Source organism: Protopterus annectens, chromosome 4.part0, assembly GCF_019279795.1.
Source record: "Protopterus annectens isolate FY-2018-M chromosome 4.part0, PAN1.0, whole genome shotgun sequence".
NCBI classification, from domain to species: domain Eukaryota; kingdom Metazoa; phylum Chordata; order Ceratodontiformes; family Protopteridae; genus Protopterus; species Protopterus annectens.
The window spans coordinates 1327971760-1327984259 of NC_056733.1; positions in this window are offsets into that span (position 1 = coordinate 1327971760).

A 12500-nucleotide genomic window follows, 5' to 3' on the forward strand; every position below is an offset into this window, starting at 1 on the left:
AAGGTGCCTGGTAGCTAGACTGGGATAAAAGGTATGATTTCCCATCCAGTTGTCAAGGTTTATTTTGAATAGGATCAGGGATGAACTTTATTTTACATGGATGGGGAGCTTATTCCATAATGCAGATATCCTTTGGGACACATATCTGTCTCTGCAACACATTCTGTTTATGTCACACGTGATGTTCAAATCCTTAGATTTAGTGTTTCTGGTTCTGTTTTGCACATGTGCAACCTATTCATCAGGGATGGGTCAAAGCAAGCCCTGTAAACCAGGCATAGAAACCTTCTTAGCAACTTGTAAGAGGTTGAATACAGAGGGCGAGTCTTTTGGCCCTGAAGTCTCCTGGACTATGGCTATGGCTTTGGCACCAGTCATTTATCTGGGTTAAGCCCTCTTGCAAGATGTTTATGTCCAGGGGAGAATCTATAATAGCTCCCAGTTTGCAGTCATCTGGAAACCTAGTAAGCCAGAAGTATTGATGATTAGCCTTGACTTCCAAGGAGTAGATGCCAATCAGGAGCAGGCCCAGTATAAAGCTTTGCAGTACTCCACTGGTGACTTGTCTTCTGGTGGAGGTGGTCTCACCAATCCTGAGTGAGCTATTGCATTAAATGCCTTAGCCAGGTCAAGATATGCAGTATGCACTGTTTTACCCTCATGCATTGCATTAGTGACCCTCTCAAAGATGTCTACCGGGTTAATTGGACATGACTTTTTTTAATAAAGTCAAATTGGGATAGGTCCAGAGTCTGTAGCTTGTGAATAATCCTTGTTTATCATTTCAGTGATAACTGAGTCCATGACTTTGTATATGAGGCTTGTCAGATTGATAGGTCTGTAGTTCCCTGGGTCACCTGATGATCTGCTGTTGTGTAGGGGAATGACTGTTTTGTTTTTCTAGTCACTTGGAAAGTAGCCTGTTTCAAGGCTGTAGATGAAGTGTCTCAAGTGGTCCTGATTGGTCATGCTTTAGACAGCTCAAGAAGCAATTGGGGATGTTATAGGGACACACAGTGATGGTGTTCTTGGCTTTAGTGTTTGCTGCCAGCACCTGGCCACTGGTTATAACTGGGGGTGGTATGTTGTATGAAATTTTACCTGGTGGAGTTGGGAGGAGTGGGAGTGAAGTTTAAGCTGAATTTATCAGTCAGTAGATGTGTTATGTCACCCTGATCAGTAAAGGCAGTGCTGTTCACTGCAGTTCAGCACACTGCTCTTTGTCACATTTAAAGTTACAGACGCAGGTGAAGAAAGTTTTGTGACTGTCCTTAGCCTGTGAGGCTATCCTGACCTCATAGATGGAATTATTGGACATAATTAGACCTCTTAGTTTCTTGTTTAGTTGTATAAGAGAACACTTCTTTTTAATGGAATTGCTCTTCCTGATTTTGGCCACAAGTTTTCTTCTTTTATCATACACCCTGTTTATGTGAGGATTCCACCAGTGGGGCTTGTTTTTAGTATTTATTTTGTGTTTACTTCTAACTGTGGTGGTGGTGCTGCGGTAGCATTGTTGCCTCACAGTTAGACGTTGTCCGTTCGATTCTCAGATAGAGTGTCTTCTGTGTAGCGACATGCGTGAATGGGCGTTCCTTCGTTGAAGGTTGTGTGTTAGGCCCGGCAAGCCAGTACATAAAAATCTACTGACAATCATTAGCAGACCGGAGTTCTGCTGTGGCGACCCCTAACCGGGAAAAGCCGAAAGACACAAACATTTTGTGTTTACTTCTTGTGGGTATGGCAGCCTCTTTGCAGCCATCCATGTTTGTAGAGGGACTCTATGATTATTTCTGCATAGGTAGCTATGTTATCATGGTTAAGGAGAGGCTAAATGCTCCTAAAAATTACTTTAATGTAAATTCTATGATAGGTAGATTTAAGTAGGTAGAATGACTATCATTTTTAAAATACTTTAACTATAGTAAAGATCTATTTATGCCTCCGTCTTTTAATTTAATAGTAATTCTTTGCCTTGCTTGCCATTATTTCAATAATTGATAGAAATAATGAGGCAGAAGGTAGACATCAATAAAATACTTCACACTTGAAGGAAATCAGGTTCAGCCTCTGCAAACTCCAAACTCTTTATTAATAGAGGCCTCCAAAGCAGACACCCAAACAACTGCTACCTCAAGACACCCCACAAGCAACACATAAACCACAAAAGCAGTGTGCAAAGCAGTCACAGCCCTTAAGGCCAAATACAACACCAAACATACTTGTCATAGGTGACTCCATAGTCAGACACACTGACGTCCCACTCACCAGGCTGAACAAGGAGAGGGTCACAGTAAGCTGCCTATCGGGTGCTAGAATCTGCCACATAACACAAGCACTCGGGTCACTCCACGGCAAGTACAAATATGACACAGTCATTGTCCATGCTGGTGTGAACGACCTGAGACGTACCTCCCTGGACTACATGAAAAAAGACATAGAGGAACTCTCTGATTATGTAGCCCAGGCAGGTATGACCCTAACCCTGAGCAGTATCCTTCCTTCACCAAGAATGATGCCACAATATAGAGACAAGATGATCAGCTTTAACAATTGGCTTAATGTCTGGTGTCATTCAAAGGGGATCCAGTGTCTGTCTGCCTGGGATGACATGCTTGACAAGCCACGCTGCTTCGCAAGGGATGGCTTGCACCTGTCACCCCTGGGATTCCGGATATTGGCTAAGGCTCTTGCCACCCCCATAGTGCCTTTTTTAGGCAAGGCTCAAATTCTAAACCTACACCCTAGAAAACAAAAATGGGAAGAAACTGAGGGTAATGCTGCTCAATGCCAGAAGTCTAAATCTCAAAATGCACGCACTCGAGGCCCTTCTCAGTATGGAGAACATCGATGTCTGTGCTGTAACTGAAACCTGGTTCAAGGCTCCTGAGAGCACCCCGGCACTATTAGGTTTTACCTCATATCATGCGTTCCGGCCCCAAAGCCCGGACCACACCACAAAAGGAGGGGGTGTATCCATATTCATAAAGGATACCCACACCTCCAGGTTGGTGGCAACGCACGAAGCTTCGGAAACCATCCAGGTGCAACTAACCATAGGCAAAACTGCTCTACAAATTGTAGCATGCTACAGGCCACCCTCTCAAACTCAGGAACCCCACACAGCCTTCCTGAAGACACTGGAGGGTATAAATGTATCTCCAAACACCATCATATTGGGTGACTTCAACTACCCGAATATAGACTGGGAACATTACTCAAGCCCTAACTTTCTAGCCCAACGGTTCTTGGAGTTCATAAATTCAAATGCCATGGAACAGCTAGTCACTGTTCCCACGAGAGGAGAAAATATACTAGATCTCATTGTCACAAACATGGGGACAAAATGCTCCACACCGAAGTATATCCCTCATTAGTGAGATCTGATCATAAACTATTCTCACTCGAAATCCACATCCCCCCACCCCAAACAAAAAAGACCATAGTGAAGAACTTCTCTAAAGCAAACTTCACACTACTCAAGACTGGTGTGGTATCCTTCAAGGCCCCTGAGCCAGTGGAAACCACAACCCAAGCTGTGGAAGCCCTTACAAATGCCTTCTATGAACACCTCCAGGACTGCATGGATCAGGCAATCCCAAATAAAACCAAGACTCTTTCCACAAAGGGCAAACGTCCAGTCTGGTGGACCCTAGCCATTAACAAACTTTACAATAAGAGGAGAAAGCTATTACATGATAGAACAAAATCCATAAAAGGAAGTCACCCTGATCATTATTAGTAAAAAATACGAGCACTCATAAAATCAACTAAGGCCAATTTTGAGAGAAAAATTGCCATGGATTCAAAGGACAATCATAAGGCCTTTTTCAGCTATGTTAGGAACCTGGGTGGAAACTCCCAGATATGCTCAGAATTAGTCCATAATGATACAAAAATCACTGAACCCACAGACATTGCCAACATACTGGCAGACAGGTTCAGTGCAAACTTCACCCCCCTCTCCCCCCTAAAGGAGAGATAACTATCCCAGCCGAGTGTAGCCTCCCGGACATCTCAAATGCGCAGGTGAAAGCTGCTCTCTCTAAAGCTAAAAACACAGCATCAATGGGACCGGATGGTGTCCCCAGCTGTGTGCTACACGAGCTAAATGAGGAATTAAACCCGCACATAAGGCAGCTGTTTAATCTCAGCCTTACCACAGGATACGTGCCCAAGGAGTGGCGTACGGCGACTGTGGTCCCACTCCACAAAGGCGGCGCCTCTACGGACCCTGGTAATTACCGCCCCATAAGCTTAACAAGTCTAGTCTGCAAAGCTATGGAGAGAATCATAATGGAGCTCATAAACAAAGATATAGGGGACTTGCAGACATTGGACCCGACCCAGTTTGGCTTTGCCAAGGGAAGATCATGCCTTTTGAACTTGGTCGACTTCTTCGAAACAGTCACCAAGGCCATTGATGAGGGAAAGGCAGTCCATACAGCCTACCTTGACCTTGCAAAGGCTTTCGACACAATACCCCACTCGGGTATTGTAGAAAAACTTACCAGCTTAAATGTAAACCCATATGTCACAAGATGGGTTGCAAACTGGCTTAAGGACAGAACCCACAGGGTTAGAGTTGCTGGTGCTGTGTCAGACTCCAAGCCAGTCACAAGTGGTGTCCCACAGGGCTCGGTCCTTGGCCCCCTATTGTTTGGCATCTACTTCTCAGAAGTACAGGCCAACATGGGAGGACTTTGGCTGACAAAGTTTGCAGACGACTGCAAACTGGGCGCCATAGTGGAAAGTGCATTGGACACGGATATCCTTCAGAAGGGACTCACAGAAACAGATAGCTGGTGCCAGAGCCATGGCCTGAAGTTAAACGCCAAAAAATGTATAGTCATACCCTTCAGGAAAAACAAGGTAACCCCAAGCTACCATATAGGTGGCAATCCACTAAGCACAGAAGAGGTTATCAGGGACCTGGGGACCCAGGTTGACAGTGGCCTTTCTTTTGACACTCACGTTGCTAAAGTGGTTAGAAAGACCTTCTACATTGCCCACCTGATCATGAAGGATTCACATCCAGATCTAGTGAGGTCATTGTTCCCCTGTACTCTTCACTTATCAGACCAATGATCGAGTACAATGCCCCATTCGGGATGTATCTCACCCGACATCTGCAGCAATTGGAGAGACCCCAAAAGTTCCTCACCAAAAGGATAAAGGGACTCCAAAATCTGTCATATGCTGCCAGATTGAAGAAACTCCAGCTCTATTCAGTCGCATACCGTCTGCTCAGAGGTGACATGTGCCTGACATACAAGGCCATGTCCAACCCGGAATTAATGGACATGCTCCACCTCAAAAAATCCAAATCCGCCAAAACCACTAGAGCAAGCGACTTAAACCTTAGCACGGATATAAATAGGACGTGCTGGAGGGATAGATTTATCACTCAGAGACTCCCTATGCTGTGGAATAAAATCCCGGTCCATGTGAGGCAGAGCACCTCGCTGACTCTGTTCAAGAGAAATCTAGACCTGTGGATGGGAGATCGTAGGTTTACCCCGGGAATCATCTCTGTGTCACTGCTGGACAGAGGCACAACAAACTAATGGGCACAGTATTTTTTCATATAAGGGGTGGCGTAAGCCACAAAAATTTGGGCTAGGCTTATAAATGCCTTAGGGCAGATAGCCTAGTATAAACCTATGAACCTATGAACCTATGAATTAAGGTAGACATCCAAATACCTCTTTCAAGTGGAAAATGTAGTGGCATTATATTAATTGTCAATAATGCAAAAACAAAAATCCAGCCCAGAGTAGCTACAGTAAAATATTTTTTAATACAACATAAGTTTTCACGCATAAACAGCCAAACTGTAAGAGAATTCTCACAAGTCTGAGATCAGATAAATAAGACTGTATGATAAATTATACTACATAAACTCCTTATAAAGCCAACCTGGGCTTTAGGCATGGCTTTTTGATATTAAAAGTATGCGTTGTTTAACAAATATTTTATGCATATAACCTAATATCATATAAAGTTAAAAAAGAAAACTGAAATCTGAAGGACTGTCAAGTGACTACTTTAGGTAGAACTGCATCAAGCAAATAGTTAAGGGGAAAACGTGTTTTATTCTTTTTTATGTTGAAAAATTTCTGCTTCTTGCTCATTTTGAAATTAAACTGCATATCCACTAAATATTATTTCATTTTTATCTGTGATGAGATGGAAATTACTTGCATGGAAGACTCATAAAAAGTGGTTATTAATGGATTTCTGTTGAATGAGATTTGAAATTGCTACATTAGTATTTTAATTATTGAATAAATATAGGCACCCTTTTACCTTGAATCTATAAGCCAAAGGTTTCCATGTAAGATGCATCAGATTTTTGTAGTGGTGACATGAGTCCTGATGTACGGGATTTTAATTTTTATTTGCCAGCTGATGTTGTTTAATTAAGTTATGCCTGTTATTTTTTCTATATTTTAAAGAGGTCATTTACTGTGGTTTCTGCTCTTTTCAACACCTGATTCATTATTCCTAAAACAGTATGCTAGCCACTTCTCTGTAATGCATTTCTAAATAAAGTTTGAGATATTCCGTTATTGTCTGAGTTAGCATGACTGTCAAATTGTTTGCAAAGTGTGTTAAAATACATTCTACTAAGAAACTCCAATTTCCACAATTTCAAGCTGCAAAAATGTGAGAAAATAATGCTCAAAACACACAAGGATGAAAAAAAAAACTAACTTTAAATGTTTGTGTGTGTGTGTGTGTGTGTGTGTGTGTGTGTGTGTGTGTGTGTGTGTGTGTGTGTGTATGTGTGTGTGTGTGTGCATGTATGAAATATATATATGTATATAAATATATATATATATATATATATATATATATATATTTATATATATATATATATATATAAAAATTATATATATATATATATATATATATATATATATATATATATATATATATTCTGCCTAACTGCTTTTACTGCCCTTGTACTCTCTAGCGCTCCCTCCATTTTCCCCAGCCAAGCTCAATCCTTTCTAATAGAGCACTCCCCTCTGCACTTATTTTCCTCACAGTAGTTTCTACTATTGATATATCACTGTCCCCTTCACTAATCTATCTCTTTTACTGATACTGTTTAAGTTTACTTACTTGTCTCACTGATTGTTTCTAGAGTGATTTCTGCTTGTCCTAGGTCAACCTGCTCCGTTTGCCTTTGCTTCGCTCAGGCACACTCTGCTCCCCTACCCTATCCCCATTCCCACCCACTCCCACTTCAATTACATTTATTATTTCCTTAGGCCCTCGCTCCACTGCACCATCCAATAGCAAGAGACACCTTTCCCAGGCTATCTGCCAATAACATTAACCATCCTCATCTCACTATTACGCAATAATAAAACAATTACCCAGCTTACTCACCTTCCCATCCAAGTACACTTTTACTTGTTCACCTTCATCACTTCCTATGTACATCATCCACTATTTACATTCAAACTATCTATAACAGTTAACAGCTTCCTACACCTCTTAACCTTACCACCATGTCACCTACTCATACTACTATCTTTCTACTGTGCCCACGAGCCCTTTCCTTGTGTCTCCTATCTCACCTGAATCCCCTAAACAAAACTTCAACACCCTTTATACTCACATCTGTAACTGCCTACACTCATCACCCCTCCCTAGCTACTCTGATATACCACCAGCTTGTATGCACTCAGTATGCCTCTACATACCAAAGTAAAACTACTTCCTCTCCATAAATATACACGCAACCATATTTCCATCTCTAGTCACATAAAAAGAAACCTCCTACCATTCAACTACCCATCAAAACAAGTTAACATATTTCTTTGTGGAGATATCCACCCCAATCCGGGCCCTCTCCCTATGAACACCAAGCCCCCACAGTCCACATAAATCACTAAACATCACAACAATCAGTCTTCAAAGTATCAGAAACAAAATACCAGAAGTCCATGCCTGGCTGTCTCAGAACAAACCTGACATACTAGCAGCAACTGAAACCTAGTTGAAACCTTACATAAAAGATTCAGCATTCCTGCCCCCAGGTTATGCCTGCCTACGGGCTGATAGACCCCATCAAAAAGGAGGAGTCATTGCCATAATTTTCTCCAGTATTTTCACCATTATCCCATACTCCAAGCCTATTCCTCAATTCACTACCACCAAATTACTTATATCATTCCTCAAACTCAACAACTCTAAGTATCTCTGCATCATAGCCATATACATTCCTCCAGGAAACACTATATCTCTTATTGAAGATATTCTCACCTGGATAACAAACAATATTAACAATGAGACAATAATCCTAGGTGACGTAAACATAAATTGGTTAGATTTCTTAGACCACTCTCCTTCACCCAATATCAAACTCTTCAACTTTACACAGCTGATAACAGATATAACTAGACCTAACAAAACTAAAGGCAGTGGCTCACTTCTAGACTGGATACTTGTCTCCAACCCTAACAAAATCTCAGCAGTAGGAGGTCTCTCTTCCAGTATTAGTGACCACATTCCAGCCCATATAATTTGTACAACCAACACAACACCCTCCCAACACCAAATTAAACAAACTAGAAATCTAAATAACTTTAACCTGACAGGTCTTAACGAAAACTTTAGAACCATCAACTAGAATATTCTAAAACTCCTGACACACAGTGAATCTGTTGAATTCTTTAACTCCACATTCCTAACTATCTTCAACAAATTAGCCCCACTTAGACGAAAAAAGAGTCAAAATCAAGCATGCCATATGGCTTATTAAACCTACCAAACAAGTTTAGAATGCTAGGGACAAAATATGGAAAATGGCAAAAGTGTAAAAATCCCACTGATCTGTTCCAATTCAGACAGCTCTATAACAAAGCAAAGTGTCTAATCATTAATGATAGAAAGGAATACTATCTAATTCTTCAAAAAAATCACAAGCAAAATCCTAAGGAATTTTGGAACTCTATTTCATCTCTAATTAACCCTGGTACCAATAACAAACCCATGCCCATTCCCTGAGAAAACTGCCAGTGAAATAGCTACCCTTTTCAATTCACATTTCTTGGACACCATACCCAAACACACCACCACTTTTCCCAGTACTAATACTAACACTAGCCTCTCTTCACTATCACATTCCTGTCTGAAAATCAAACCCAGCTCTTCTGCCTTTTCTTTCTCTCCCATTCCCATCACCACCATAACTAAACTTCTCCTCAAACTGAAACTTGGCTCATGTGCCCCTGTTAACTTATTTTCAGAATATCTCCAAATGTCAGCAAGATCCACTGCCTATCCCATCAGCATACTTCTCATCAGGTCTTTCACAGAGTCTTATGTTCCTACAATATAAAAAAAATATATATTCTCCCACTCCCTAAAGGCGGTAACAATACAGATATATATATATATATATATATATATATATATATATATATATATATATATATATATATATATATATATATATATATATATAGATATATATAGATATATATATATATATATATATATATATATATATATATATATATATATATATATATATATATGTATGTATATAACCTCAGCTCCATTGCTATTCTCCCGCCTATCTCTAAAATTCTTGAGAAATGCATTCATCACCAACTTCTAGACTATCTACTACTAAACAAACTCCTCTCCCCAATTCAGCATGGGTTTAGACCTGGCCACAGCACTACTACCTCCATTATTTCCTTTATGGACATCATGAATTAAGTCAGAAATAATGGTAAATTTGTATCTTCTATCTTCCTTGACCTTTCAAAAGCATTTAGTATAGTCTCCCACCCCCTACTCCTAAGCAATCTCTCCACTCTCTGTATCCCCTAACTCTAAACTGGTTCGCAAGCTATTTAAAAGATAGGCAACAATCCACTAGATGGCTCAACTCTTTCTCACCATTTCTTCACTCCTGTACAGGTGTTCCCCAAGGATTCATTTTAGGACCCCTACTATTCAGTATTTTTATAAATGACTTCCATACCAACCTTAAACCTGGAACTGTTGTTCAATATGCAGATGATGCAACCATTATTTGCTTTGCTCAATCAACACAGAACTCTTGCAGATGAACCTGAATGCTTTTACCACCACTGAAAGCTGGATGGCAATAATCATCTAGCCTTAAACCCAAACAAAACTAAATTGTTTCTATTCACCCCCAAGAAAAACCTCTCTGTCAACAAGACAGATTTCACCATTCACTCCAAAACCAACTCTACCATAGAGGTTGCCTCCCACACCAAGTTGCTAGGAGTAATCCTTGATGAAAACCTGACATTTTACCTCCTTGCTTGGAGTAATTCTTGATGAAACCTGACATTTTACCTCCATATCCAAAATAACATAAAAAAAACTATAAGTTAGGCACTCTTTACCGATCAAAATACTATCTTAACAGCTCTACTAAGCAAACTCTCACCTTAACCTTTCTCTTACCTTCACTCCTCTATGGTATTCCTCACCAACATCCACTCCACCCTAAAAATCAAGCTTGAATCATGTTACAGCAAGGTAGCTAAGTTTATTACCAACACAAAACACTCTTCCCATCATTGCATTGCCTTAAAATCACTTAATTGGCTAGAACCCCCACACCAGGTACCCTACCTACAGTTCCTCACAGCTCACAAAATCATTTATAAACCCTCAGACTGCCTTGCCCTCTCTTCCACCCTAACCCACTACCACCTAAATAGACCACTTAGATCTGAAAATCAACTTCTTCTGCAAGTAGACATACCTGAACTTCCTGCTGGCAAATTGCTTTATTCTTTCTCTATTTCCAAGCATTGGAACTCTCTCCCATTAGCTATCAGAACTTCCATTAGCATCTCTTCCTTCAAAAAATCTCTGTGGCATCACCTCTCCACCCTATGGCAATGTAATTGTCCCAACTCTCATCCATCCATAACCTACTTATATACATTCTAAGTTTGTTCCTACTCGAATTTATATCCTTACCCCTGCAAACTTTATTTTTCTCTAGTCAAAACATCTAATTTATCTCTGTTTCCTCTATCCACGATCACCCCTTTATTTATCCACACCTTTCTCTCCACGCTGTTGCTTATAAAACCAAAACACCTTTAGTATACTGCCAAGATATCTTTCCTTCAGTATATTACCGTTAGAGTACAATAATTTAATCACTTTACTAGTTTGTGACTCTTATCAAACTAAAAATCTGTACATATCATGCATTTGCACACTTTCAACTTTTATATATTTCTGTCTGTTTTGTAATATTGCTTGTATATCCAAACTGTTTTGTTTTACATTTTATGAATTGTTATATTGTGGAACTTTTCTCCCCAAGCCACCTCTGAAAGTGGGTTATTTTGGTCCAGTGGACTTTCCTGGTAAACAAATGCCAATAAATAAATGTTATATATATATATATATATATATATATATATATATATATATATATATATATATATATATATATATATATATATATATATATATGTATATAGATATATATATATATATATATATATATATATATATATATATATATATATATATATATATATATATACACACACACACACACACACACACACACACACACACACACACACACACACACAAACACACAAAAACACCCCCCCACACACACAGGAAGATTTAATAAACCCTACACAATCTGGTAACACCATGTGCATGCCATGGTACCACACTGTTTTGTATTCAGTAAGCAGCTCTACATAGTGTAGTGAGCTGCACAGCTACAGTAAACACCATGGCATGCTAATTCCAGCATAAGCAGCTGAATTGTCTGCTGATCAACCAATCCAACTTAGAGGAGCTATTCAGCAAGGTATAAAGCATCTGTGTAGACTCAGTGCAGCTTTTCCCTGCAAATTCCAAAACCTATTGGAATATAGCCAAAAAACAAATCTACACAGAAAAAAAAATGTTAGGGCCTGCTGTTGCAACAGGCTGAAGTCTATGCTGCTGCTCCTAATAGACCATGGCCAAGAAGGAGAAGAGTTTTCAGATGCTGTTTAACTTATTATAGTCTGCATGAGGTGGAAATTGTGGAGCGCTACAGGGTAGATAGAGATACACTACAGGAACTCTGCAATCTCTGTTGACCTCAACTGAGACCCAGGGCAAGCCAAGGGGAACAAAGGTATGTTTAGCACTTAGAATTTTAGCTAGAGAAAACTTTCAGAGACCAGCAGTGGGCATGTTGGGAGTGTCATAGGCATCAGCATCCAGGATATCCCATCAATTCCTGAATGCTATGCTACAACATGCCAGTGACCACATATATTTTCCTGTACGCTTGAGGACAGGTCCACAAATATGCAGGATTTCTACCCTATGGCACACTACCTGAAGCACTGGATGCCATAGATTGTACACATATAGAAATGAAGGCACCACATGGGGAACTGGGAAAGCTCTACACAAATAGAAATGGCTTCCAATCTATTAACTGCCAGGTTGTGTGTAATGTC